Source organism: Dendrobates tinctorius, unplaced genomic scaffold (assembly GCF_039654945.1).
Source record: "Dendrobates tinctorius isolate UK_male_01 unplaced genomic scaffold, ASM3965494v1 ptg000069l, whole genome shotgun sequence".
NCBI classification, from domain to species: Eukaryota; Metazoa; Chordata; class Amphibia; order Anura; family Dendrobatidae; genus Dendrobates; species Dendrobates tinctorius.
The window spans coordinates 2,134,623-2,161,406 of NW_027361737.1; positions in this window are offsets into that span (position 1 = coordinate 2,134,623).

Below are 26,784 nucleotides of genomic sequence, written 5' to 3' on the forward strand. Positions count from 1 at the left end.
ATTTATTGTTCAAATGTGGCATTCCTGACACTATTATACAGTACTTTATGCCAAATTTAGCAACTGCCAAGTCTAAATGGCAATTTGTAAATATCCATAGGTGTCCTAAGTTGTTAAAATCAGCAGTACGTCTTACAGCATTTATACAAAACGTCTTCTACGACTGAAATCATTCTTCATATTTCCTTCTTTACAATTCGTTCAGTTCAGCAGGGAGCAATTCTTTAAATCTCATTGCACTTGAGACATAAAGTATATGTATGCCGTAAATAATCACCTGACCGCAGTGATGCGGATATTGTCACTAAACCGGTAAAGTGTATAACATTTGTTTTATAACTAGAACAAGTAAGAAAAAAAAATTGGAAGAAAGGGGACAAAAAAAAAAAAGATAAAAATAGTTTGTATGATCCCAGCTGTGATTAAATAATATGCTTTGTATTGTAACCCTAGATTTCCGTCTTTGATTTCTGCCTACAGTGAATGATGCTATACGTATTTAATCAGAGCAAAGAGAGTGACAGACCTAGTAACATCAAGAGGGCGAAGGTCAAAGCCATTTTCACACGCGTGATGCTTTTTATCTTTTCGTGGAACAAAGATTAATGGGTCTTTCTTATATATTTTTTTCCTTTGTGCTCATCAGAAATGATGGTAACAGTGTCCTATTTTTTATTATTTTATTATATTTTTTTACAGGGATATAGCATAAAATTCTCTTATAAAAAGGAAAAGAAAATTATTAGACATAATATTTTGGCAAGTACATCAAATAGAAGAAAACAGTTAATGACATATCTGGGATTACATGAGCGGTATCATTAAATACTTTCCACATGTACGCAGCAGCCCTTCCATGGCACGGTAGGCCGTACTGGTATGAAGCGAAACAACTGTGCATGCTGCCATTGTGTATCCTTCTCGTGTCCCCTGTCTTCATAGAATCTTATCCTACATAGTTTTGCGTGATAAATATTTGTCTGACCTTTTAAATAAAGCTGCAGATTTATGGTGAAAAGGATGAAAGGCCATATTGTGAGCAGATAATATACCTTGTCTCTGCATGTCTCGAGAGTAAAAGCATATTTGTTTTTTATGTTATTTTTTTCTTAACTAGCAACAAGGAGAATGCAATGGATTTATAAAATGATGGAATGGTACTTTCATTCCAACATATAACAGTGAATATTTAAAAATATATATCTGCAGTGTATCAAATGAAGTAATTTTCTTTAACATTCTGCCTTGGTTATGCTATACATAGCATATTTATAATTTTGAATGGCTGATGAGTGGAGTTGAGGAAATCAATTCTCAAGTAATTGTATTCACTATAAATTTCATCCAAATATTTGGAGTCTACAGGGGACTTGATTTACATGAATACAGAAAAATAGCACTTAGCTGACATGTTGCAGAAGTCTGATGGCTGTAGAGGGGTGGAAAAAACAACAATAATCTACTATATACACCTCTGCTTCAACCTTTCCATAGCTGTCCATCTGGATCCCCAATTGCTAATCTTCAGTCACTTTCTTTTTCGGAATCTTTTGGCAGTGCCTCCCCATGCTTTTATATGGGGCATGGTTCACATCATTCATGTATGGACATGTTAGGTCTAGAGTGAAAAGAAGGCCAAATTAGAGCAGTTGGAGAATTGGTGGAGAGGTAAAAATAATAATTTGCTCCTTTTTATATCCCCTCTTTCCTGACACTTTTGATTAGAATATAATTTATGTAATGCAAATGTAATCTTACCCTCACACACAAATTGAGCAAATCTGTCCAAATAAACTGCTGAGAGATTTGCTCAGCTCACTAATGATATTTCATGAATAACTAATGTTGACTTATTATTGTGTTTGGTAAGTGGATATTGGGAAAGTTGTTTAAGGCCCAAATGGAAGTCAGAGGGATCTCGCTATTCAGTAAGTCTAGGTTTCTATACCTTAGTTGTGCCAGGCACAACTGATAACAAAGATATGTACTTTGTGTATGATTCTGGGATCCACAGCCAGACCCAAAACATCCAGGCTCGAACTGCCGGTCACTGAGGCTGCGTAGAATGGAGGGATAGCTTGATGGATGAATCATGGATGGATGGGGGGTTGGCTGGATGAGGGATGGATGAATGAGGGATGGCTAGATTAAGGGATGGAGGGAATCCAGAGTGTCCTATGCCATAATCCATCTGTGCAACATGCGCTCTTCAGCATAAATGATGGCTGAGAAGCAAGAAAGAATGAGCTGCAGCGAGCGGGTTCCTGAACTATTTGCAATGAGAAGAAGTCTCAAGATGCAGCGGTGAGTTCACAGCAGTTCACCGTAAGAAATTTCTTCCAGTGATCTCACCTCTGCACCATAATACCTTTTCTCATTGTGTGAGCAGTGATCTCACTGAGTTTACCAGAGTTCTTTTGGCCCGGCTTGCAGGCTTAGTAACCGTGGGTAACCTCGATGACGTCACCAATGGTCACAGACGCTGATATCGCAAACGCTCATTCTCCCAGTGGTTCTCGGCCTGGATGGAGGAATCTTGGTACCATTCAGGTTGAAAATTATTTATCCACAGACATGGATTATGGCGTGAGACAGAGCAATGGACAGGTGAGGGATATGGTTGGTTTTTATTTTTGTTTCCTTACAGGAGAATGGAATGGGTGTTAGGGGAGTATAGCTGTGTTTGTTATTTTTAAATAAAAATGGAAAAGTGTGTTTTGTTTTTATTCTGGCTGTGTGTTTATTTACCATACAACTATAGGATTTGTAATCTATAGGCATCTTATAGACACCTCTCCATTACTAAGGTGAAAGCTTGATGTCACTTGACAATACAAAGGTGACATCAACCCTACAAATATGAACCCCACTTGCCACCACCCCAGGGATAGTGGGAAGAGCCGAGCAAAGCTTCAGAATTGTTGCATCTAATAGATGTGCCTTTTCTGAGCGGCTGCTATTTTTAGGCTGTGGGAGGCAATATCCATGGCCCCTTACCAGCCTGAGAATACCAGCCCCCAGCTGTCTACTTTAGCATGGCTAGTTGCCAAAAATGGGGGAACCCTAGGTCATTTTTAAAATTATTTATTTAAATAATTTAAAAATACAGCGTGGAGACCCCTCTATTCTTGATAACCAGCCTTGCTATTGCTGCTACCCCAGCTGTGAATTTTACCTGGCTGGTTGTCAAAAAGCTAGGGGAACACACTCTCTTGAGCTGACGCCTGCTCTTGCTGTTATTAGCGGCAACAGGAGTCAGCTTTTGGGAGCAGTTGTCCCATCAGCCGACGCCAGTGACCGGAGGTAAACTTTTTACTTCCGATCTCAGCTGCGGGCTCACGGTGTCTGAATGACTATAATGATTTTACCATCGATCAGAAAATGTGTTTGCCACATGTTCATGCACATGACAGCCTGGCAACCATTGGATGTTCGGGCCACGCATTCAAGTGAATGGGGTTGGGGTACTGTTCTGGTACCAGAACTTTTTTTTTAACTTTTAAGTTGAATCTACTGGACCCAAAAATCTATGGGTCTGTCTATCTATAGCTGTGATGTTACAGATAAGCTTTAATTTTGTCTTGTAAATTTCAAAAATTGTCAAAAAAGGTGCATTAGGAAATACAAAACGAATAGTAGAATTTGAAAGAGAACCCGAAAAGTCACTGCATGGGATGAGAAGAATGAATTCCTAAGAGGTGAGAACTAGTGTTGAGCATTCCGATACCGCAAGTATCGGGTATCGGCCGATACTTGCTGTATCGGAATTCCGATACCGACTTCCGATATTTTTTCAATATCAGAAGTCGGCATCGGAATCGGAAGTTCAAATTTGATTGACAGCCGAAATGACGTCATCATGATGCGCGGTGTGTGCGCATCATGATGCGCCGTCATTTCGGGCCTTCCGGGGGTCTCTGCCGGCCTGCCGGGGGGCTGTGTGGACTGCCCGGGGTCTGTACCGGCCTGCCGGTGGTCTGTGCACCCTGTGGGGGTCTGTACCGGCCTGCCGGGGGGCTGTGCCGGCCTGCCGGTGGTCTGTGCACCCTGTGGGGGTCTGTACCGGCCTGCCGGGGGGCTGTGCTGATGTCCGGGGGTCTGTGCAAGCATCATCCGATGGGACTATAAGTCCCATCTGGCGATGCCTGCTACCATGACAGTGATTGACACATTAGCCAATGATGGGACAGTAGTAGTCCCATCATCCGGCTAATGTGTTAAATGTTAAAAAAAAAAAAAAAAATACTACATACATACTACATACATACTACATGCATGCTACATACATACTACATGCTACATACATACTACATATATACTACATGCATGCTACATACATACTACATGCTACATACATACTACATATATACTACATGCATGCTACATACATACTGCATGCTACATACATACTACATACATACTACATACATACCACATATATACTACATACATACTACATGCATGCTACATACATACTACATACATACTAAATACATACTACATACATACCACATATATACTACATACATACTACATGCATGCTACATACATACTACATACATACTACATACATACTACATGCATGCTACATACATAACACATATATACTACATGCATGCTACATACATACTACATGCTATATACATACTACATATATACTACATACATACTACATACATACTACATGCATGCTACATACATACTACATGCTACATACATACTACATATATACTACATGCATGCTACATACATACTACATGCTACATACATACTACATATATACTACATACATATTACATGCATGCTACATACATACTACATGCTACATACATACTACATATATACTACATGCATGTTACATACATACTACATGCTACATACATACTACATATATACTACATACATACTACATACATACTACATGCATGCTACATACATACTGCATGCTACATACATACTACATACATACTACATACATACTACATACATACCACATATATACTACATACATACTACATGCTATATACATACTACATATATACTACACACATACTACATACATACTACATGCATGCTACATACATACTACATGCTACATACATACTACATATATACTACATGCATGCTACATACATACTACATGCTACATACATACTACATATATACTACATACATATTACATGCATGCTACATACATACTACATGCTACATACATACTACATATATACTACATGCATGTTACATACATACTACATGCTACATACATACTACATATATACTACATACATACTACATACATATTACATGCATGCTACATACATACTGCATGCTACATACATACTACATACATACTACATACATACCACATATATACTACATACATACTACATGCATGCTACATACATACCACATACATACTACATACATACTACATACATACTACATGCATGCTACTTACATAACACATATATACTACATGCATGCTACATACATACTACATGCTACATACATACCACATACATACTACATACATACTACATACATACTACATGCATGCTACATACATGCTACATACATACTACATACATACTACATGCATGCTACATACATACTACATGCTACATACATACCACATACATACTACATTCATACTACATGCTACATACATACTACATATATACTACATGCATGCTACATACATACTGCATGCTACATGCATGCTACATACATACTACATACATACTACATGCTACATACATACCACATATATACTACATACATACTACATACAATACATTCATACAATACATACATAGACATACAGTACATATAACATAGAGTAACATACTTACCAATACTTGTCACATTGTTCCCCGAAGCCATTGTCTTTTACGGAATAAATATTAACATAACAAACCACAAAAATACTCACCCACGATCCGAAGCAGTCCACGAGTGTGTCCCACGACGATCTTGGGTAGAGAACTGCAGCATCAGCTGATGCTGCCGTTCTCTACGGGCTGCAGGAATCCAATGACGGAAGGTAGGTATCCTTCCGCACTGTATTCCTCCGCCACTTAAAAAAAAAAAAGTCCCTAGTCTCACTTTATGCCATTGCTGCGTGGGAAATTCCCACACAGCAATGGCATAAAGTGAGACTAGGGACTTTTTTTTTTTTAAGTGGCGGAGGAATACAGTGCGGAAGGATACCTACCTTCCTTCATTGGATTCCTGCAGCCCGTAGAGAACAGCAGCATCAGCTGATGCTGCAGTTCTCTACCCAAGATCGTCGTGGGACACACTCGTGGACTGCTTCGGATCGTGGGTGAGTATTTTTGTGGTTTGTTATGTTAATATTTATTCCGTAAAAGACAATGGCTTCGGGGAACAATGTGACAAGTATTGGTAAGTATGTTACTCTATGTTATATGTACTGTATGTCTATGTATGTATTGTATGAATGTATTGTATGTAGTATGTATGTAGTATATATGTGGTATGTATGTAGCATGTAGTATGTATGTAGTATGTATGTAGCATGCATGTAGCATGCAGTATGTATGTAGCATGCATGTAGTATATATGTAGTATGTATGTGGTATGTATGTAGCATGTAGTATGTATGTAGCATGCATGTAGTATGTATGTAGTATGTATGTAGCATGCATGTAGTATATATGTAGTATGTATGTAGCAAGTAGTATGTATGTAGCATGCATGTAGTATATATGTAGTATGTATGTAGCATGTAGTATGTATGTAGCATGCATGTAGTATGTATGTAGTATGTATGTGGTATGTATGTAGCATGTAGTATGTATGTAGCATGCATGTAGTATATATGTGTTATGTATGTAGCATGTAGCATGCATGTAGCATGCATGTAGTATGTATGTAGTATGTATGTAGTATGTATGTGGTATGTATGTAGCATGTAGCATGCATGTAGTATGTATGTAGTATATATGTGGTATGTATGTAGCATGTAGTATGTATGTAGCATGCAGTATGTATGTAGCATGCATGTAGTATATATGTAGTATGTATGTAGCATATATGTAGTATGTATGTAGCATGTAGTATGTATGTGGCATGCAGTATGTATGTAGTATGCATGTTGCATGCATGTAGTATATATGTAGTATGTATGTTGCATGTAGTATATATGTAGTATGCATGTTGCATGCATGTAGTATATATGTAGTATGTATGTTGCATGTAGTATATATGTAGTATGCATGTTGCATGCATGTAATATATATGTAGTATGTATGTTGCATGTAGTATATATGTAGTATGAATGTAGCATGTATGTAGTATGTAGTATGAATGTAGCATGTATGTAATATGCATGTTGTATGTATGTAGCATGTATGTAGCATGTAATTTTTTTTTTTTTTTTTAAATTCAACACATTAGCCGGATGATGGGACTACAACTGTCCCATCATTGGCTAATGTGTCAATCACTGTCATGGTAGCAGGCATCGCCCGATGGGACTTGTAGTCCCATCGGACGATGCCTGCACAGACCCCCGAAGCCTGCACAGACCACAGGCAGGCCGGCACAGCCCCCCGGCAGGCCGGCACAGACCACCGGAGCCTGCACAGACCACCGGCAGGCCGGCACAGCACCCCGGCAGGCCGGCACAGCCCACCGGAGCCTGCACAGACCACCGGCAGGCCGGCACAGCCCCCCGGCAGGCCGGCACAGACCACCGGAGCCTGCACAGACCCCCTGGCAGGCCGGCACAGCCCCCCGAAAGGCCCGTACAGACCCCAGAGAGGCTGTACAAGGCAAAAACAGGGTTTTTCTTATTCCGATACCGGAAGTCCCATAGACTTGAATGGGACTTCCGGTATCGGAATCGGCGATACCGATACTTTTTTTTAAGATCGGCCGATCCATTCCGATCCGATACTTTGAAGTATCGGACGGTATCGCTCAACTCTAGTGAGAACTAAACATGAGTAAATCACCCACCACCCAACCGCATGAGGATAATCTTTCAATGAAATAGAACACTGGTAGAACCTAAGACCATAACAAAGGATAATGTAGAGGCATCAGAAGTAGTGAAAAAACAGGTGAGTATAATGTATTTTATTATTTTAATCCCTTCCAAGATTGCACAATAAAACAGCAAAATGTTTGCCTCAATGGACCCCATTTTGCTGTATTAATTAAATTTAATTTCAAAAACTTCAGATTTGTCACACATATAGGTTAACTAGCATGCCCGTTGAGGTTTATATTATAGATTAACAAATCAATCCATAAAGAATCAAATAAGTTGATAATTTTCACAAAATTTGTTAAAAATTTTATTAGTTATCTATTTGCTCATCTCTTTTGAGAATGTCAGCTGACAATCTAAGTGCCTAATTGCATGGCATCTCTAACACTATGTTGAGTAATTACTTGTGACAGGGAATATACAAGCACTGTGCAAATGTTTATTGGCAGGTGTGGTAAACATACTGCTAAAGCAGGATGTTTTAAACCATATAAGTGTTAATAGTTTATTTTATATATTAGTAAAATAGAAAGTGAATGAACAAAATAGAAATAAAAATACAAAACAAAAATTTGGTGTGACCTACATTTGCCTTCAAAGCATCAATAATTCTAGGTACATTTGCAAACAATTTAAGGAATTGATGGAATTCTGCAGAGAAGTTGTGTCAAACATCCCAGAGAATTAAACACAGATTTGTGAGTGTAGGGTTGGCATTGTCTGTTGTGGGTGTAGCCTCATCTCATCATTTAATATAGACTCGATGATATTGAGATCAAGTGTGTGTGGAGAACATATCTCCATTTCCAGTACCAATTGTTGCTCTATAAGCAAAAAATAGTTCTTTAGGACATTGGTTGTATGTTTGGGGTCACTGTCCTGCTACATAATAAATGTGCAGCCAGACACCTCTCTGATGTTATTACATTATAGATTGGTATCCATCTGCCTGTATGTCTCAAAATTAATGGCACTATTAATTCTGACTAAACCCCCATCTCCAATTGCTGAAATGCAGCCCCAAACTTTCAAGGTTCCTCCACCATGCTTCACTGTAAGCTGCAGACACTAGTTATTGTATCACTTTCAAGCCCGTTGATGAACAAACTTCCTTCTGTTATAAACAAATATTTCTAATAGAAATTCATCAGTCCAATGCACCTGCTTTCATTTTTATGCACCCCACTCACTATGTTTTCATGCATAGTTGAGTCCCTTAGCCTTGATTCAGTGTTAAAGGTACATCTTTTTAAACACAATTACTACATGAAAAAATCTTCTAGACGGAATTATCTGAACAGTAGATGGATGTAGTTGAATCACACTGGATTCTGATAGATTCGAGCTTATGACACTGCTGGATAGCGTCAAATTTTGAAGGAAAATGAGCAGTATGTGTCTTTAATTTGCTGCATTGAGTTTCCCTAGCCAACCACTATGTCTGTGGTTCTCAATGTTACCCATTTCTTGGTGTTACTTCAAAAGAGCTTGAACAGAACATCTTGTAACCCCCATCTGGTTTAAAATGTTTGCCTAAGAGAGACCTTACTGGTGCAGTTTAACTACCATGTGTTTTGCTGCTGTGTTCAGACTTGGCATGAAAATTCCTCAACATCACCTTTGTAGCAGAGTTAAGCTGTTCACTGTGCAGATTTAAGCATCTTAGACTGCTGATTCTTAGACAGCGGATTCTGTTTTAGTCAGTGACTGTTTCAATGTACATGTGTTTAAGAAGATCACCCAATTATAGTCCTATAAAATCTCTACCTTTGTGCCAATTTACCAAGAAAAATGGAGGCTATTTTACAAGCAAAGTTTGTTCTTAGTCATGCCCAATAGTGATTTAATTCCTATTTTTTTATTTATTTTACATTTTGTTTTTGTTAATTAACAAAAAAAAGCTATTAACATTGTTTCAACCCCTTTACGACATCTGCTGCAAATTTACATCATATGTCATGTCCCTGCTCACATCTTTCCTTGCAGATGATGTTTGATTTAGTCAGCTATCATGTGCCTCTAACAGCCAAATTTGGAGCCGACTTCCACCCGCAGCTTGTTAACCTGTTGAATAATGCTGTCAATCTCTGAAAGTAACATTTAACATCCGCTAGCAGGTGGGATTGTCATTCTATGTGCCCGTGACCACGAGGCGACATTGGGTTGTCATGATAGCCGGGGGGTCTGCTGATTACCTCCATGCTTGTCATGAAGATACTCCTCTGATGAAGGGGATTATTAAATACAATAAAAAGTAAAGGAAAAATGTTTTAAAAAATATTTAAAGAATACAAAAGTTTAAATCACCTCCCTTTTGCCTAATTAATTATATAACTTTAAAAAACAAGCATATTTGGTATTTGGTAGCAAGAAAAAAATTCTAATTACTTTTGTGGCCACCGCAACATTACAATAACATGCAATCAGAGGCCATCAAAACATTGTATCTACCAAAAAATGGTATGAGTAAAAACATCTGCTCAGGTAGCAAAAATAAGTAATCAAAAAGTCCCATATTCTGAAGACTGAAAACATTACGGGCCTTGGAAGATGATGAAGCAATCAATTTTTTTTTCACCACTTAAGTAAAAAAAAAATAACTATATATGTTTGGTATCTGCACAATTGTACTGACCCGGAGAATCATATTGCCAGGGTATTTTTACTGTATAGTGAGTATGGTAAATAAAAAACCCAAAAAACAATTGTGGAATTGCACTTTTTTTGCAATTTCAGTGCACTTTGAATTTTTTTTACAGTTTTTCAGTCCATCACAATGAAATGAATGGTGCCATTTAAAAGTACAATTCCTCCTGCAAAAAAACAAACCCTGATAAGGTTATATGGACAGAAAATTAAAAAAGTTATGGCTCTTGAAAAAAGAGGAGAAAAAAAATAAAAGAAAACAACGAAAAAAGCGGAACATTGCCAGGTCAAAGCATTCTTATTTTGTGAAAACAGTGTAAATATTTTGTACAGTACTGTATGTCTTTCATATCCAAGATAAAGGGAAGAGAGTTTCGTGGAGTGCTGGTCAACAATGAATTAACTAACAGAGCCGCATATATCCACAATTAGAACGGACATTGTGTAGATCTAAAACAGGAAAAAGCTATATAGAACAATATCTTTATAAAGAACACTTTACAAACAGAGACAAAGGACATTGATTATCAGAAACCTGTGTATTGTACTGAGCCCTAGGGAATAGTTAGAGAATCCTCAGGTATACTATCACCAAGGATTCATTTCCGTTTCACTTGACCCCATAGTAAAAGCTGAGGGAGATACTGGCTGTGAGATTAACAAAGCGACTGGGGAATTCTGACACAAGGGAAACATGCAAATGGCAGCTCATGAAAAAACTCCCTCAGCCCTTTGAAAAGACCTTCTAATATGTAGGGATTTCACCACAATTTACAATTGAATGATTGATCAACCCAATGATATAATTGCTTTGATGTTATCAGAGAAAAATGGTGAGAAATATTGTCGTCAAACACTATGCCAGGTTTGGGGCTACTTTCCCTGCAAAAATCACTGGTAAAAATGAAGTTAGTGTAAAGCAGTAGGTGGCACCCTCATAATATAATGCCACACATGGATAAGGAAGAGTATCTTGACCTGAAAGATGTCCAAAAAAGGAACAACAACTTCAAAACGCTGCCCTGTAGGAGAATCAGATCTGTTGTTTTTTTTATTTGATAGAGACTGTCCGGGGTTGAAATGCATTGTACCTCCATCATTCTTCTTTCTCCTTTAGTGCAGCCTTTTAAAGTTTTTTTTTTCTTTTTTGGCCATTTTACCTGGGACCTGTCACAAGTTTTTAAATAACAGGGGCACCATACCATCCTCTTGGTGTGCAACACCATTTTTTCTTCCTCCTTAAATATGGCTACCTTATTGTGTGTGCTTTCCTCACAGCTCATCCTACTTATTGACCTGCAAGATCACATGCCACATCAAACAAAGAGTAAGAGTTTTGGTCAACAGCAAAGAGTGATGCCTCTCATTTGGCATTCTAAATAGTTACCTTTGTCCACCTGTATAAATGGAGTGGTCATGCATGTAATAATAAGGAAAATGGCCACAACCATATTCTAAAACTAACGTGTTACTTATCCCATATGGTGAGCACCATAAACACAAAGGAGGATGGAATTTTATTGATCAAAGCTAACTTCCCCACCTCAAAAAAACAAACAAAACAAAATAGAATGCAAGTTAATCCATAAATCTATATGCCAATGAAAACTTCATGTCTTCCCCAAAAAGAAATCCTCATTTAGCTCCATAGACACGTAGAGAGAGATCTGGCTCTCAGAATAGGACGATACAAAATCTAATGAGATTTTTTGTTTGTGCAAACACATCTGTAGAACAAAGAAAAGATTATCAATTTTGTAACGCCATACTTGTACTGTGGAACCCCAAAAACTGACTGACTTGGGTAATCTGGTTGCTAGTAAGCTGATCAGCAGCTCAATGTCAGGCAGCGGCTGCAAAAGCAAATAAAATGTTTAAACAGAGATTAAAACATGTTTCCTCAATGCATTATGACCGCTCTTGATAATCCTTGTAAGGCTGGGGTCACACTGCGTTAATGCAGTCCGTTTAACGGATTGCGCTACACTGCAGCATAACACGCACTCTGTTAATGCTGCCATTAACTCCCATTAGGAGCGCATCGCTAGCGCATGCCATAAATCGGCATGCGCTAGCGATGTGCCGTCATTCTGTGACGGACCTTCGGATGCTGCTGTGTCCGGGGGTCCGTCACTGCTAGCGGGCTCACATAATATGATCGCGTTATGTGACTAGCATTAATGCAGTCCGTCAATGCTATGCGCTGAACGGACTGCATTAACGCTATGTGAATCTGGACTAAGGCCACATCTTAAAAATAAGATCTAGTTTTGGACTCTAAAATATAAAAAGATATCGGAAAGATAGAATGGAATTAATGCAACTAAATGGAATAGAAGGTATTTTTTTTTATCTAAGACACAGGTTTTTTAGATTAAAAAAGTCACCACAGAGGAGACCTTATTTCCATGTATAAATACACGCATGATCAATATACAAAACTTGCACATGATTTATTCCTTCCAGAGAACGTACAAAGGACTAGAGAACATTCATCACCCATGGAGGAAAGCATATTCCAGGATGTAAATAGGAAAGAGTTCTTTACAGTTAGAGTAGTCAGACAAAGGCTAGTGCATGCGTTTCTTCCCCAGGAAGAAGCACTTGCCGTACGAAACGCACGTCAGGGTCTGGAGGATCAGCTTGTCACTGGATATTACATTTGTGGGGACCACCATCTCGGGTAGGAACAATTGAACTGGGTTTTTCGCTTTTCTGTGGCTATGCAGCTGGATTGAGCGCTGCATGGGCTCTTTTTCAAGGCTAGAGAGCATGACATGTTTCAGATAGTCAGCTCTGGACATGTGGAGGTTACTAATACACTGTGAATTTTGCATTTGTACTTTTGCTATGTATTTTAGCATTTTGAGTTATGGACTTTACATTTTGAGCTCCATTAGCCTATTTAGCATATTTTGTGCAATATTTTTGAATATAACAATTCTTTTTTTGCATTATGTGCATAAAGCACGAAGCCCTGATCCTTATGAATTGCGGTGGTTCCCCTCAATTTGAAACCTTCATGTTGTCTGGTTTGAGGCACGAATGTATAAATTTTTCCTGTATGAATTTTAATTATATTTTTCAATAAAAATCTATTTTTAGTATTTTTGCGTGAGACACTATTTGATCTTGTTTATGGTCTTGTAACTATGGGATCAGTATGTTTAATATAGGGATGCTGGAACAATGGATATATATAATAATCAAGAGATAGAAGAGTATATATACATATAAATATATGTAAGAAATGCCAAATAAATAGTGCTTACAAAGTAGAGGCTAAAATGTAAAAAGCTGTATACAAATGCTGCCTACCTCTTCTGACAAACCTACTACCTAAAGTAACCACCGATAAACCAAACCATTGCACGGCCAGCTCTACCCTAACCTACTGTATCCTCACCCATCCCTTGTAGATTGTGAGCCCTCGCAGGCAGGGTCCTCTCTCCTCCTGTACCAGTCATGACTTGTATCATTTAAGATTACTGTATTATTTTTATTATGTATACCCCTCCTCACATGTAAAGCGCCATGGAATAAATGGTGCCATAATAATAATTAATAATAATTTCAAAAATATATCCAACTGGAATCAAAGAATAAATAAAGATAATATAGATATCAAGAGTAAAGTGCAAGCATATACCTTGAAATGGAACGAAATGTAGAATGTAAATGTCAGCATAGCATGTGCCCTGGATTTAGCTTATTATGGAAAAGGAGATAGATCTAAAAAAATGCATGAAAGTGATTGTAATGTATAAGAAAATAGTCAAATGCATGTGTCAATATAGGACCATAGTATATAGTCTGTTAGTGGTGAATAAGTGTGGTACCATGGTGAGTAGTCTATCTTCAATGGGTCAACATATAGCACATGCAAGGGTGCAGAATACTAATTGTGGCCATCGATGTAAGTATAGCGCATAGTTAGACTGGTAAATAATTACCCCTATATTCACACTCAGGCAGGCAGGAACTCACCCTGACGTGCGTTTTGGATCAAGTCCTTCATCAGGTGTGGCGTCTTTAGGGAGCAGTGAGTTTAGAAAAGGGGATGTGGCCAATGAGAGTGGACCAGTAATGGAGATGATGCATGTGCGGCAAGTCATGAGCGCAGGTGTCATGCGGCAAGTGATGATAGGACATATGACTTTTGCCCTGTCACCACAGCAGCATAGAGATGCCGGAACACGCCGACTAATGAGGCACAGGAGGCTCATATACTAATATACTGTAGGTAGACCTTCTCTGCCCCAGCTATTTGAGAACACAAATGGAGATCCCCCTTTATTACACAGAATGACTAAATAAGCTTTGTAAAGTGGGCTTTCTAAAATAGACAGCTCCTTTTTTGTAAAAAAAATAATAGATATCTTGGTTCATTGATGAAAATAATTTAATTTCAGGGTTTTGTTTAGAAGTTGGGAAATATTAAATAGAATATTTTATTTTGGGAATCAAATCTATAAAACTGCTGAAACATAAGACAGTCTGGATCAAATCCATTTTACTATTCAATGTAATGAAATGCACATGTAAGGGAAAGCTTGTGGCTATAGGTCAAGCTGCAAAACTTGTTCCCTTTACACTAACACACTGCAAAAATCATTTTCCATATGCACATCAAATATTGTCTCGAATAAAAGGGAAAGCTGACATCTACCCTAACGCCTTCAGAAATTCACTCAATAAGAGGTTTCATCGGAAAATCAAAGCTGATAGAAAAAAAAAATGAAAGTAAATTAAAATCATAAAAGTAATCAAGTAACAAGTTACACATAATTCTGTAGAAAGATTTTTTGGTAAACAAACTATGAAAATAAAGTTTTAGTCTTGTTAATTACATGTTGAACAATTTTGTGTTGTGATGTCATAAAAAATCTGATTATCTGTGTAAAGAATTATTCTCTGTGATAGATAATATTATTGAACCTTGCAAACAATGCATTTATGTAAATAGACTGGGTGGTTTATTATTTCACTCCTATAAGACACTGATGAATATACAAGTATCTGCGGAGTCCACAGCATTTTTAGTTCTTTACAATGACAAAGTAACTTTAAAAGGAGGAAAATTAGGACACTTCCAATTGTTTTGAAAAGTGACCAAGTAATTTTTATCAAACACATTATTCGGTTTTCTTAAAGGAAACCTGTCATCAGGATTGTGCTTAGTAACCTACATAGAGTGCCAGGTCGGTGCTGATATACTGATTAAAATAATACCTTGGTTGATGAAATCCATATTGTGGTTGTTGTTTAATCTTTATTTTAAAAGTTTTAAGTTACTTATATACTTGTGCTTTGGTGGGTTATGTGGTGCTCTGATTAGGTATTCATCAGTATGGCTTCTGACAGGTCACTGATCCCTTAGTGACCTCCCCCCTATTTTACATTATGAATATTCTATATATATTGAAGAAAAAATCACCTTCTGCAGGCAAGCTCCAGCGGAGACACCTGTGCTGCAGCATGACCACATCTATAATGTGTATTTAATTATTTTCTTTGATGGCATGCATAAATTCATTAAAAAAATCAGTTTGAAAATGGCGCTGGTTATAACTGCGCAATAGCAGCTATTGACTATCCGATAGCTGCTACTGCGCAGACGCATGCGGTGCCATCTTGCTTGAGAACAAACAAAATTATCTCCACTAAGATGTTGCCAGCTGCACCTGCGCAGTAGCATCTATCTGCGATCTGATTCTAATGATGTTCTAAAAATTCTATTGTTCTTCATTGAATTTTTGAATGCCACCTGACTCCAAAGTCTACTGCTTCTGACTATAACCACAGTAAGTGATCTTACCAAGTTTTTTACCTACACGTGACTAGATACAGATGGACACCTATGGATGTTTGTGTCTGGCGAGTTTGGCTGAACAGTTACAAAAAGTTTGGACCCAAACAGTACCCGGACCCGAACCCCATTCACTTAGATGGGGGCCCGGACATCCAGTGTTTGCCATGCTGTCATGTGCATGACAGTGTGGCAAACACCGCTTCTGATCGGTGGTGAAATCATCACTGCCATTCAGAGAGCTGTGGTTCCCACACTGTCAAAAGACAGCGTGAGTGCTCAGCTGCGATAGGAGATATAAAGTTTACCGCCGGTTTCTGGTGTCAGCTGATGGGATTACTGATCCCATCATCTGACACCTGCTACCACTAATTCCAGTGAGAGCAGGGATGGCGGATGGGAGTATTCATCAGCCGCTGCTGTGCTGTAAATAAATAATTTAAGAAAAACAGAGCAGGATCCCTGTATTTTTGCTAACCAGCCAGGCAAAACTCACAGCTGGGGACTGCAACCCTCAGCTTTCAGTTTGAATAAGGCTGGTTATCAAGAATAGAGGGGTCCCCATGCTGTTTTTTTATTTATTTAAATAAATTATTAAAAAAAGCATAGGGTCCCTCCATTTTTGACAACCAGCCTTGCTAAAGCTGACAGCTGGGGGCTGGTATTCCCAGGCGGGTAAGGGGCCATGGATATTGGCCCCTCCAGCCTAAAAATAGTAGGTTGCAGCTGTCTAAAAATGGCACATCTATTTGCTTGAGTCTTCCCACTTTCCCTCTATTCTTGATAACTAGCCTTGCTGAAGCTGACAGCTGAGGGTTGCAGTCCTCAGCTGTGAGTTTTGCCTGGCTGGTTATCAAAAACACAGGTAATGTCAGTAGTCCCATCAGCTGACACCAGTGACCGGAGGTAAAGTTTATACCTCTGCTCATACCTGAGCGCTCATGCTGTCTTTTGAAAGCATGGGAACCGCGGCTTTCTGATGATTTTACCGCCAATCAAAAGCAGTGTTTGCTGCGCTGTCATGCACGTGACAGAACGACAAACACCCAGTGTTCGGGCAGCCAAACCTGAACAGTAACATGGACTTCCTGGTGAAGTCTGTGTTTGGTGTCCGTGCCTGAACAGTAGGTGTTCAGTACGGACGTCAAACTTTACTGTTTGGGTTCGGCCATCTATACACGTGATCTTTACTATGGCTTATACTCTTTTTTTCTAAGTTTTAAGATCAATCTATGACATGATTATCACTTCCACAATGAATCCTTAGTATTTTGGAGGATCCAAGCATATTTGGTCCTCCATTGGAAGCATTGTAGTTTACATTGGCACTAGAGATAAATGATTTTTTTAACATTACAATTTGCCGACTTTAATTAATTTCCCCCAAAATTTGATTTGAGGTGAAAAAATATACCCAAATTTCAATACTGTATTTGCTCAGAAATTACATGTGGGCAAGAGGAAATAGTGAGTGAACCTCACTGACCATAAAACCTTACACTTTACAGGTGAAAGAGAGTGATAGGATCTCTGTGACAATAAGAGCTTACACCTTACAGGTGAGAGAGAGAACCTCTCTGAACAATAGAGCTTGCATTTTGCAGATGAGACCCCACCGACCATAAGAACTTACACTTTCCAGGTGAAAAAGAGAAAATGTGACACTGACCATTAGAGCTTTCACTCATACACTTACCCAGTGACTTTGGAAATGGAAAATTATTTGGGTGTACAAACTGTGCTCAGCTTGGAACTGCTGATCTGTGATGGCCCAGAAACTGACCACCACATTCAGTGACCATCATTCAAAATGTTTGAATTTGGGTGAAACCTGGAATTTCAGGAAACTTGACTCAAACGCGATCCTCTAAAAATCGATCCGCTAATCTCAATTAGTTACCATTGCCAATTGTAAAAGTTTCATGATAGGAATATTTTAGTCCAAGTCTCATGGATTTATTTTAACTAATCAAGGAGCCAGATAACTTGTTGATCTTACTTTATAGTGTCAAATGTATATCTGATTGCTAGTTGGTAGTTATGTTATACTCCATTCTGATGTTTCTCTAAAGGTAGCTCCTATCACTATACTTCTATGCTCTCATAGTATTGTTTTGCTCATGGCAGTTCCATAATTTATTATCTCTCCAATCTGTACACCTGATTTTCATTAAATTTCAGAATAAATCGGACTCATCTTATATCAGCAAAACAGCACAATACTCTGTCTACATTCATGTGGATTTAATTAGAGAGTTACTGGTGCATTCCACTGCTTAAATACATTTGACACATTGCATAGAAAGTGTAACCATGTGGAAAGTATATTGTCCACAATATTAAACAGAACTGTCAATTTTTTTTCACTCAAAGGTACTTATTTTAACACTATGGCACTATTTAGTGCCATAGCATCAGCAATATGGAATTCAAGGTATTTTTGGTGTTGAATAATGCGGTATATCAATATTTAAAATGAAAGATCGTTATAGTTAAAGGGAACATGTCACCACCCCCAGGCGTTTTTAACTAAAAGAGCCACCTTGTGCAGCACTAATGCTGCATTCTGTCAAGGTGGCTCTTCTATTTGGCGTCCTTTCCACCACTGAAAGAATTGATTTTATAATTTGTCCGTCATACCTGCAGTTTGTCTGGGGGGCAGGTCTTTCCCCCCGGACAGAGACGCCTCACATCCATCAGTCATTTCCTCCTTTCCTCTTGGCACCGCCTCCTCTGTGTTCATTTATTTTCCTGGCACCTGCGCTGTAATCTTATTTCTTGGGCATACGCAGTTAGCGCTGCCCGTCCACTGACATCACATGATGTCTTCCTTATTGCGCCTGCGTGGACGTGCGACCCGAGATCCCGCCCCGCAGTGTCTTCTAATTTATTCACTGTGGGGCTAGGAATCTTGGGCATGTGCAGTAGTTCTCTGCGGCTCTCCCTCAAATCACACAGCAATTAGTGATGAGCTGACGATTCCTATGATGCTGCACAGTAGGAAAGAGGCGGAGGAATTTGAGGGAGAGCCGCAGAGAACTACTGTGCATGCCCAAGATTCCCAGCCCCTTTTAAAGATCCTAAAGTAAAACATAAATTAATTATTTTTCAAAGGAAACACACATTTAAAATTACAGAACAAATGTGTGTGCGAGTGTACCACAAATGTGATTTAGTGACAAAAGTGCAAGTGCATATAAGTCCAATTTATATTATTTATTGCACTACCATTATTGGCTCTAGCTGAAGAGGGATTTTCAGTATTACCATTCACGGTGAAATTCGCCCAAAAGCATCCCTTCATTCAGAGCTATAATATCACTATCCCATACTAATATAGAGCACATCAATAGATCACTCTATCAATAACTTTGTTTTCATAGAGCTTAGGATCCACCTTTTGGTCCACTGTTTTACCGTGATGCACGGATGCGAGTCTCCTGACTGAATGCAACAGCCTCATATGTGCCAAAGGCTGCTGACCTTGGCTTGAGGAGATGCGAGTCTAGTCCACACATTGCAGTTTATACTAAGACTGCTAAACACAGATGTGAAAAACTGGCTTTATGGACATTATCTCCAAATGGAGAAAATGCATAGGATTATTTTCTTACAATTTTGTAGTACCAGGATTGTCTATTATTAACCTATTTTAGAATAAAGTGATCTGTATATTTTTATCCCGTTTACTCCTTTTTACCTCTCCATACTTAAGCAGGAGAGGTGTTTATCCATACTGAGGATTGCTGGCTACTACAAACTGTGTGAGCCGGATCATTCTTTTTACCAAACATGATGTGCAATGAAAGTTCATGAGTTCTTCAAAAAATATCTTAATGGACTACTGTAAATGCTTCTCATATAATCTCCAATGTAGAGAATTGCCCTCAAAAGTTAAATCATGGCACATGTACAAACACTGATATTCAAAACAAGATTAATGCTTTTCCTAGATTTGTGTTATAGTGTGTTATTGCTTTTCAGCTTCAAAACAAAGGCAAATTCTTCTGCCTATAAAAATGGTGAGAAACATGGAGAGACTGTACCAAAATAAAATTTTGAATTGGCCTAGTAAACATTCCAATTTAAACCATAGTGCCTGGAGCGAACTAGAATCAAGTAATGGAAATAATAGTACCAAATTTTGTAATCCTTTCCTGTAGGGATACATAGGATCACATTTTAAAACAGAATGTTACATGAACTTGACATATTTACTCTTTTATCCACTTATGACAGCAGGTCTTGTTGCCTCCATCCAATTTTTAGCATATGAGCAGCACTTCTTTGCTTGCAAAATTGTTTTACCTTTTTAGGTTATCAACTGTACTAGTAAACAAAGTTCCTAAAATCGATTTGAGCAAATTTTCTCAATTTTGAAATGATGGTATGGGGTAATGGTGAAGGAATTTGATTTGCATTGACCAAATTTCATTCAAATTGAATCTGTCAGGAATTTGTTAAAAAATATTGACTTTGATACTCATCTCACCTGTCCTGCCACCCCTGCTCCTAGCCTAGTTCTACCTTCAACTCCTATTTGATTTTCTTCTCCCTTTTATACATCAGGCAAGCCATCTGTTGACTAGTCCACACAAATTCACATGGGGCACTGTTCACATTATTAACATAAATGAAGTGAGTTGCACTATTGATCACTGAAAGTCCCTGAGAGATAATGATCTGGTAGAGGACCTATTTTTATCTTTACCCAGCCCTCAAAATTCTACAAAATGTTTGCTGCCATTTTTTCTGAAACAAGCAAGTCGAGTCCACCAAAGTTCAGATTTTTTATAATTTGAATTTTGTAGAAATGTGTAATGAATTTGAATAGTTTAGAGCACCCATTAGAAATAGGCTTGAAACCTTTCTTTAATCAGCCTCCTTTTAGTCCATAGGTCTGATAACAGCTGCTTCTCTGTGATGACCAAGTTGACCTTGCCAGTTCTCAATAATTTTCAACTTTTTTTTAACTTTCCACACTTGTTTACATGTGTTATGACTCAATTGTTGAGCAGCGTAGAACAGGGGCATTGGTGAAGCAAAATACAAAGGAGTTGGAAATCATGGACATCACATGGAACAGAAGAGTTACATATGCTGTTCAGTACCTTGCAACAGTAGAGCCAAGTTGCAGTTTAGTATATATGAGTTTTTGGAGATATGGAACAGTGTCCAGCAGTTGATATTATAATAATCCAACGTGCATTGAAGCAGAAAAAGGTAGCTGCTGAAGAAAGACATGTGTGATAAGAGAAATAATATTTATTTATATTATTGTAAGAAATCTAACGCATGTTAATAGCCATATTAGCGTTAAATGGAATGGAAGCATTATTATTAGAATTATTATTAGAAGTAAGCCTTTGCAGAAATGTACCTAGTTTTTACATTTTTGTTTCTACCAATTCTACTGCTCATGCTTTGTATTCATTTAATCTATCTGTAATAATATTATCATACAAATATTGCAATCAAATTATTTAATCTACCTACAGTATTTTGGATAAAGTTTCTCTATTTTAAAAGGAAATTTTGTCCTTTTGCTTTATATCACAAGCTATATTGTAATGCACTAAAGAAGAATTTGAAAGAAATTGAGCTTGGATTCAAATGCCAGTTCTCATGTAGGAAAAACAAGCACTGTGTTAAGGAAACCAATTCTGCTTCATCATGATTTCCGCATTTGTTAAACAGCTCAGTCTCATTCAATGCTGGTTCCCCTTCTTTGTATTACATGTGAATGACATAATGGCCTGAGGGGTTAGGTAGCTAATTTGGAATGCCCTAAAGATTTAGACCACTGGGGATAATGTGATTTACTGGATTTTTGAGAGTTAATAATTAAGTGCTTCTAAAGCACCTTAGAAAAGTGTTCACATAAAAGGCAGTCACAAAGAAGTGTATTGGCCTTGCAGTATACATATTTTAATCAGGAAGGTTAATAGCAGCTGATGTATGAACAGAAAAAGCGTAATTACTTCAAAATGGAGTGCTACTTTGACCTACAGAGCAAATGTTGAATGATTCCTTTTTTGGATGTAGCACCTAAATATACATTAAGTAACACTGGAGCTTATTAACCCCTTCACGACCTTTGACGCCACGTAGGCGTCATGAAAAGTCGTGTCAGAACGACCCATGACGCCTATGTGGCGTCATGACTTTAAAGCCCCCCTGCGGGTCGGGTGACCTAGGTCACTGAAAGGTCACCCGACCCGCAGATACAGGGGGCTTTGTTCTTCGCCACAGGGGGCGTGGCTTCGCCCCCACATGGCTACGATCGCTCTGATTGGCTGTTAAAAGTGAAACAGCCAATCAGAGCGATAGTAATATTTCATCAATGAAAATTGATGAAATATTACAATCCATCCATGGCCGATGCTGCTGTAGCATCGGACATGGCTGGAGACACCGATTCCACCCCCCCACCGGCGATCGCCCCCCCACCGGCGATCGCCCCCCCCCGCAACTGAGTGACAGCGGCGATCTGCCGCCGCTGTCATCATCTGCCCCCTCCCATTCACTCTGCTCCCCGCCAGCCTCCGATCCCCCCTCACCCCCTCTCACCTCCCCCGGCACCTTCTAAGTCCCCCTGTCGCTCCCGGTGTCCGGCGGGTCCGGTTCATGGGCGCCGCCATCTTAGAAAATGGCGGGCGCATGCGCAGTGCGCCCGCCCGAATCTGCCGGCTGCAGATTCCATTCTTTCATTTTGATCACTCTCACAGTGATCAAAATGAAAGAAAAAGTAAATAAACCCCCCGATTATCACCCCCATAGGTAGGCAGAACTAATAAAATAAAGAAAATATTTTTATTTTTATTTTTCCATTAGGGTTAGGGTTAGGGTTGAAAAGAGGGTTAGGGTTAGGGTTGAAAAGAGGGTTAGGGTTAGGGTTGAAAAGAGGGTTAGGGTTGAAAAGAGGGTTAGGGTTAGGGTTGGAAAGAGGGTTAGGGTTAGGGTTGGAAAGAGGGTTAGGGTTGGAAAGAGGGTTAGGGTTAGGGTTGGAAAGAGGGTTAGGGTTAGGGTTGGAAAGAGGGTTAGGGTTGGAAAGAGGGTTAGGGTTAGGGTTGGAAAGAGGGTTAGGGTTAGGATTGGAAAGAGGGTTAGGGTTGGAATTAGGGTTAGAATTAGGGTTAGGGTTGGAATTAGGGTTAGCGTTGGAATTAGGGTTAGGCTTGTGGTTAGGGATGTGTTAGGGTTAGGGCTGTGGTTAGGGGTGTGTTGGGGTTAGGGTTGGAGTTAGAATTGAGGGGTTTCCACTGTTTAGGCACATCAGGGGGTCGCCAAACGCGACATGGTGCAACCATTGATTCCAGCCAATTTTGCGTTCAAAAAGTAAAACGGTGCTCCCTCCCTTCCAAGCCCTGACGTGTGCCCAAACAGTGGTCTACCCCAACATATGAAGTATCAGCGTACTCAGGAAAAATTGCACAACAACTTTTGGGGACTAATTTCTCGTGTTACCCTTGGGAAAATAAAAAATTGGGGCTAAAAAATTATTTTTGTGGAAAAAAATGATTTTTTCATTTTCATGTCTCTGCATTATAAACTTCTGTGAAGCACTTGGGGGGTTCAAAGTGCTCACAACACATCTTACATACATTCCTTGGAAGGTATAGTTTCCAAAATGGGGTCACTTGTGGGGGGTTTCCACTGTTTAGGCACATCAGGGGCTCTGCAAACGTAATGACGACCGCAGACTATTCCATCAAAGTCTGCATTTCAAAACGTCACTACTTCCATTCCGAGCCTTGACGTGTGCCCAAACAATGGTTCCTCCCCACATATGGGGTACCAGCGTACTCAGGACAAACTGGACAACAACTTTTGGGGTCCAATTTCTCTTGTTACCCTTGTGAAAATAAAAAATTGCGGGCTAAAAAATCATTTTTTGAGGAAAAAAAAGATTTTTTATTTTCACGGTTCTGCGTTATATACTTCTGTGAAGCACTTGGGGGTTCAAAGTGCTGCTCACCACACATCTAGATAAGTTCCTTGGTGGTCTAGTTTCCAAAATGGGGTCACTTGTGGGGGGTTTCCACTGTTTAGGCACATCAGAGGCTCTGCAAACGTAACATGATGCCCGCAGACCATTCGATCAAGTCGGTATTTCAAAACGTCACTACTTCCCTTCCGAGCCCCGACGTGTGCCCAAACAATGGTCCCTCCCCACATATGGGGTATCAGCATACTCAGGACAAACTGCACAACAACTTTTGGGGTCCAATTTCTCCTGTTACCCTTGTGAAAATAAAAAATTGCGAGCTAAAAATTCATTTTTTGAGGGAAAAAAAAAGATTTTTTATTTTCATGGCTCTGCGTTACAATCTTCTGTGAAGCACTTTGGGGTTCAAGGTGCTCACCACACATCTAGATAAGTTCCTTGGGGGGTCTAGTTTCCAAAATGGGGTCACTTGTGCGGGGTTTCTACTGTTTAGGCACACAGGGGCTCAGCAAATGTAACATGATGCCCGCAGACCATTCCATCAAAGTCAGCATTTCAAAATGTCACTACTTCCCTGCTGAGCCCCAATGTGTGCCCAAACAGTGGTTCCCCCCCACATATGGGGTACCAGCGTACTCAGGACAAACTGGACAACAACTTTTGGGGTCCAATTTATCCTAGTACCCTTGTGAAAATAAAAAATTGCCAACTAAAAAATTTTTTTTTAGGAAAAAAAAAGATTTTGTATTTTCACTGCTCTGCATTATAAACTTCTGTGAATCACCTGGGGGTTCAAAGTGCTCACTATGCATCTAGATAAGTTCCTTAGGGGGTCTAGTTTCCAAAATGGGGTCATTTGTGGGGGAGCTCCAAAGTTAAGGCACACAGGGGCTCTCCAAACACGACATGGTGTCCGCTAACGATTGGAGCTAATTTTCATTTCAAAAAGTCAAATGGCGCTCATTCCCTTTTGTGCCCTGCCGTGCACCCAAACAGTGCCCCCCCCACATATGGGGTACCAGCATACTCAGGACAAACTGGACAACAACTTTTGGGGTCCAATTTCTCCTGTTACCCTTGTGAAAATAAAAAATAGCGTGCTAAAAAATAATTTTTGAGGAAAAAAATGATTTTTTATTTTCACTGCTCTATGTTATAAACTTTTGTGAAGCACTTGGGGGTTCAAAGTGATCACTACACATCTAGATAAGTTCCTTAAGGGGTCTAGTTTCCAAAATGGTGTCACTTGTGGGGGAGCTCCAATGTTTAGGCACACAGGGGATCTCCAAACGCGACATGGTGTCCGATAACGATTGGAGCTAATTTTCCATTCAAAACGTCAAATGGCGCTCCTTCCCTTCCGGGCCCTGCCGTGCACCCAAACAGTGGTTTATGACCACATATGAGGTATCGGTGTACTCAGGAGAAATTGCCCAACAAATTTTAGGATCCATTTTATCCTGTTGCCCATGTGAAAATGAAAAAACTGAGGCTAAAAGATAATTTTTGTGAAAAAAAAGTACTTTTTTTTTTTTACGGATCAATTTGAGAAGTACCTGGGGGTTCAAAGTGATCACTTTGCATCTAGATAAGTTCCTTGGGGGGTCTAGTTTCCAAAATGGGGTCACTTGTGGGGGAGCTCCAGTGTTTAGGCACACAGCGACTCTCCAAACGCGACATGGCAAGCGCTAAATATTCCAGCATATTTTCCATTCAAAAAGTCAAATGGCACTCCTTCCCTTCTGAGCCCTGCCGTGCGCCCAAACAGTGGTTTTTGACCACATATGAGGTATCGGTGTACTCAGGGGAAATTGCCCAACAAATTTTAGGATCCATTTTATCCTGTTGCCCATGTGAAAATGAAAAAATTGATGCTGAAAGAAAATTTTTGTTGGAAAAATTAAAATGTCCTTTTTTTCCTTCCATGTTGCTTTAGTTCCTGTGAAACACTTAAAGGGTTAATAATCTTCTTGAATGTAGTTTTGAGTAGCTTGAGGGGTGCAGTTTTTAGAATGGTGTCACTTTTGGGTATTTTCTGCCATATAGACCCCTCAAAGTGACTTCAAATGTGAGGTGGTCCCTAAAAAAAATGGTTTTGTAAATTTTGTTGTAAAAATGAGAAATCACTGGTCAACTTTTAACCCTTATAACTTCCTAATAAAAAAAATTTTGCTTCCAAAATTGTGCTGATGTAAAGTAGACATATGGGAAATGTTATTTAGTAACTATTTTGTGTCACATAACTCTCTAGTTTAACAGAATAAAAATTCAAAATTTGAAAATTGCGAAATTTTCAAAATTTTCGCCAAATTTCTGATTTTTTCACAAATAAACGCAAAAATTATCGATCTAAATTTACCACTA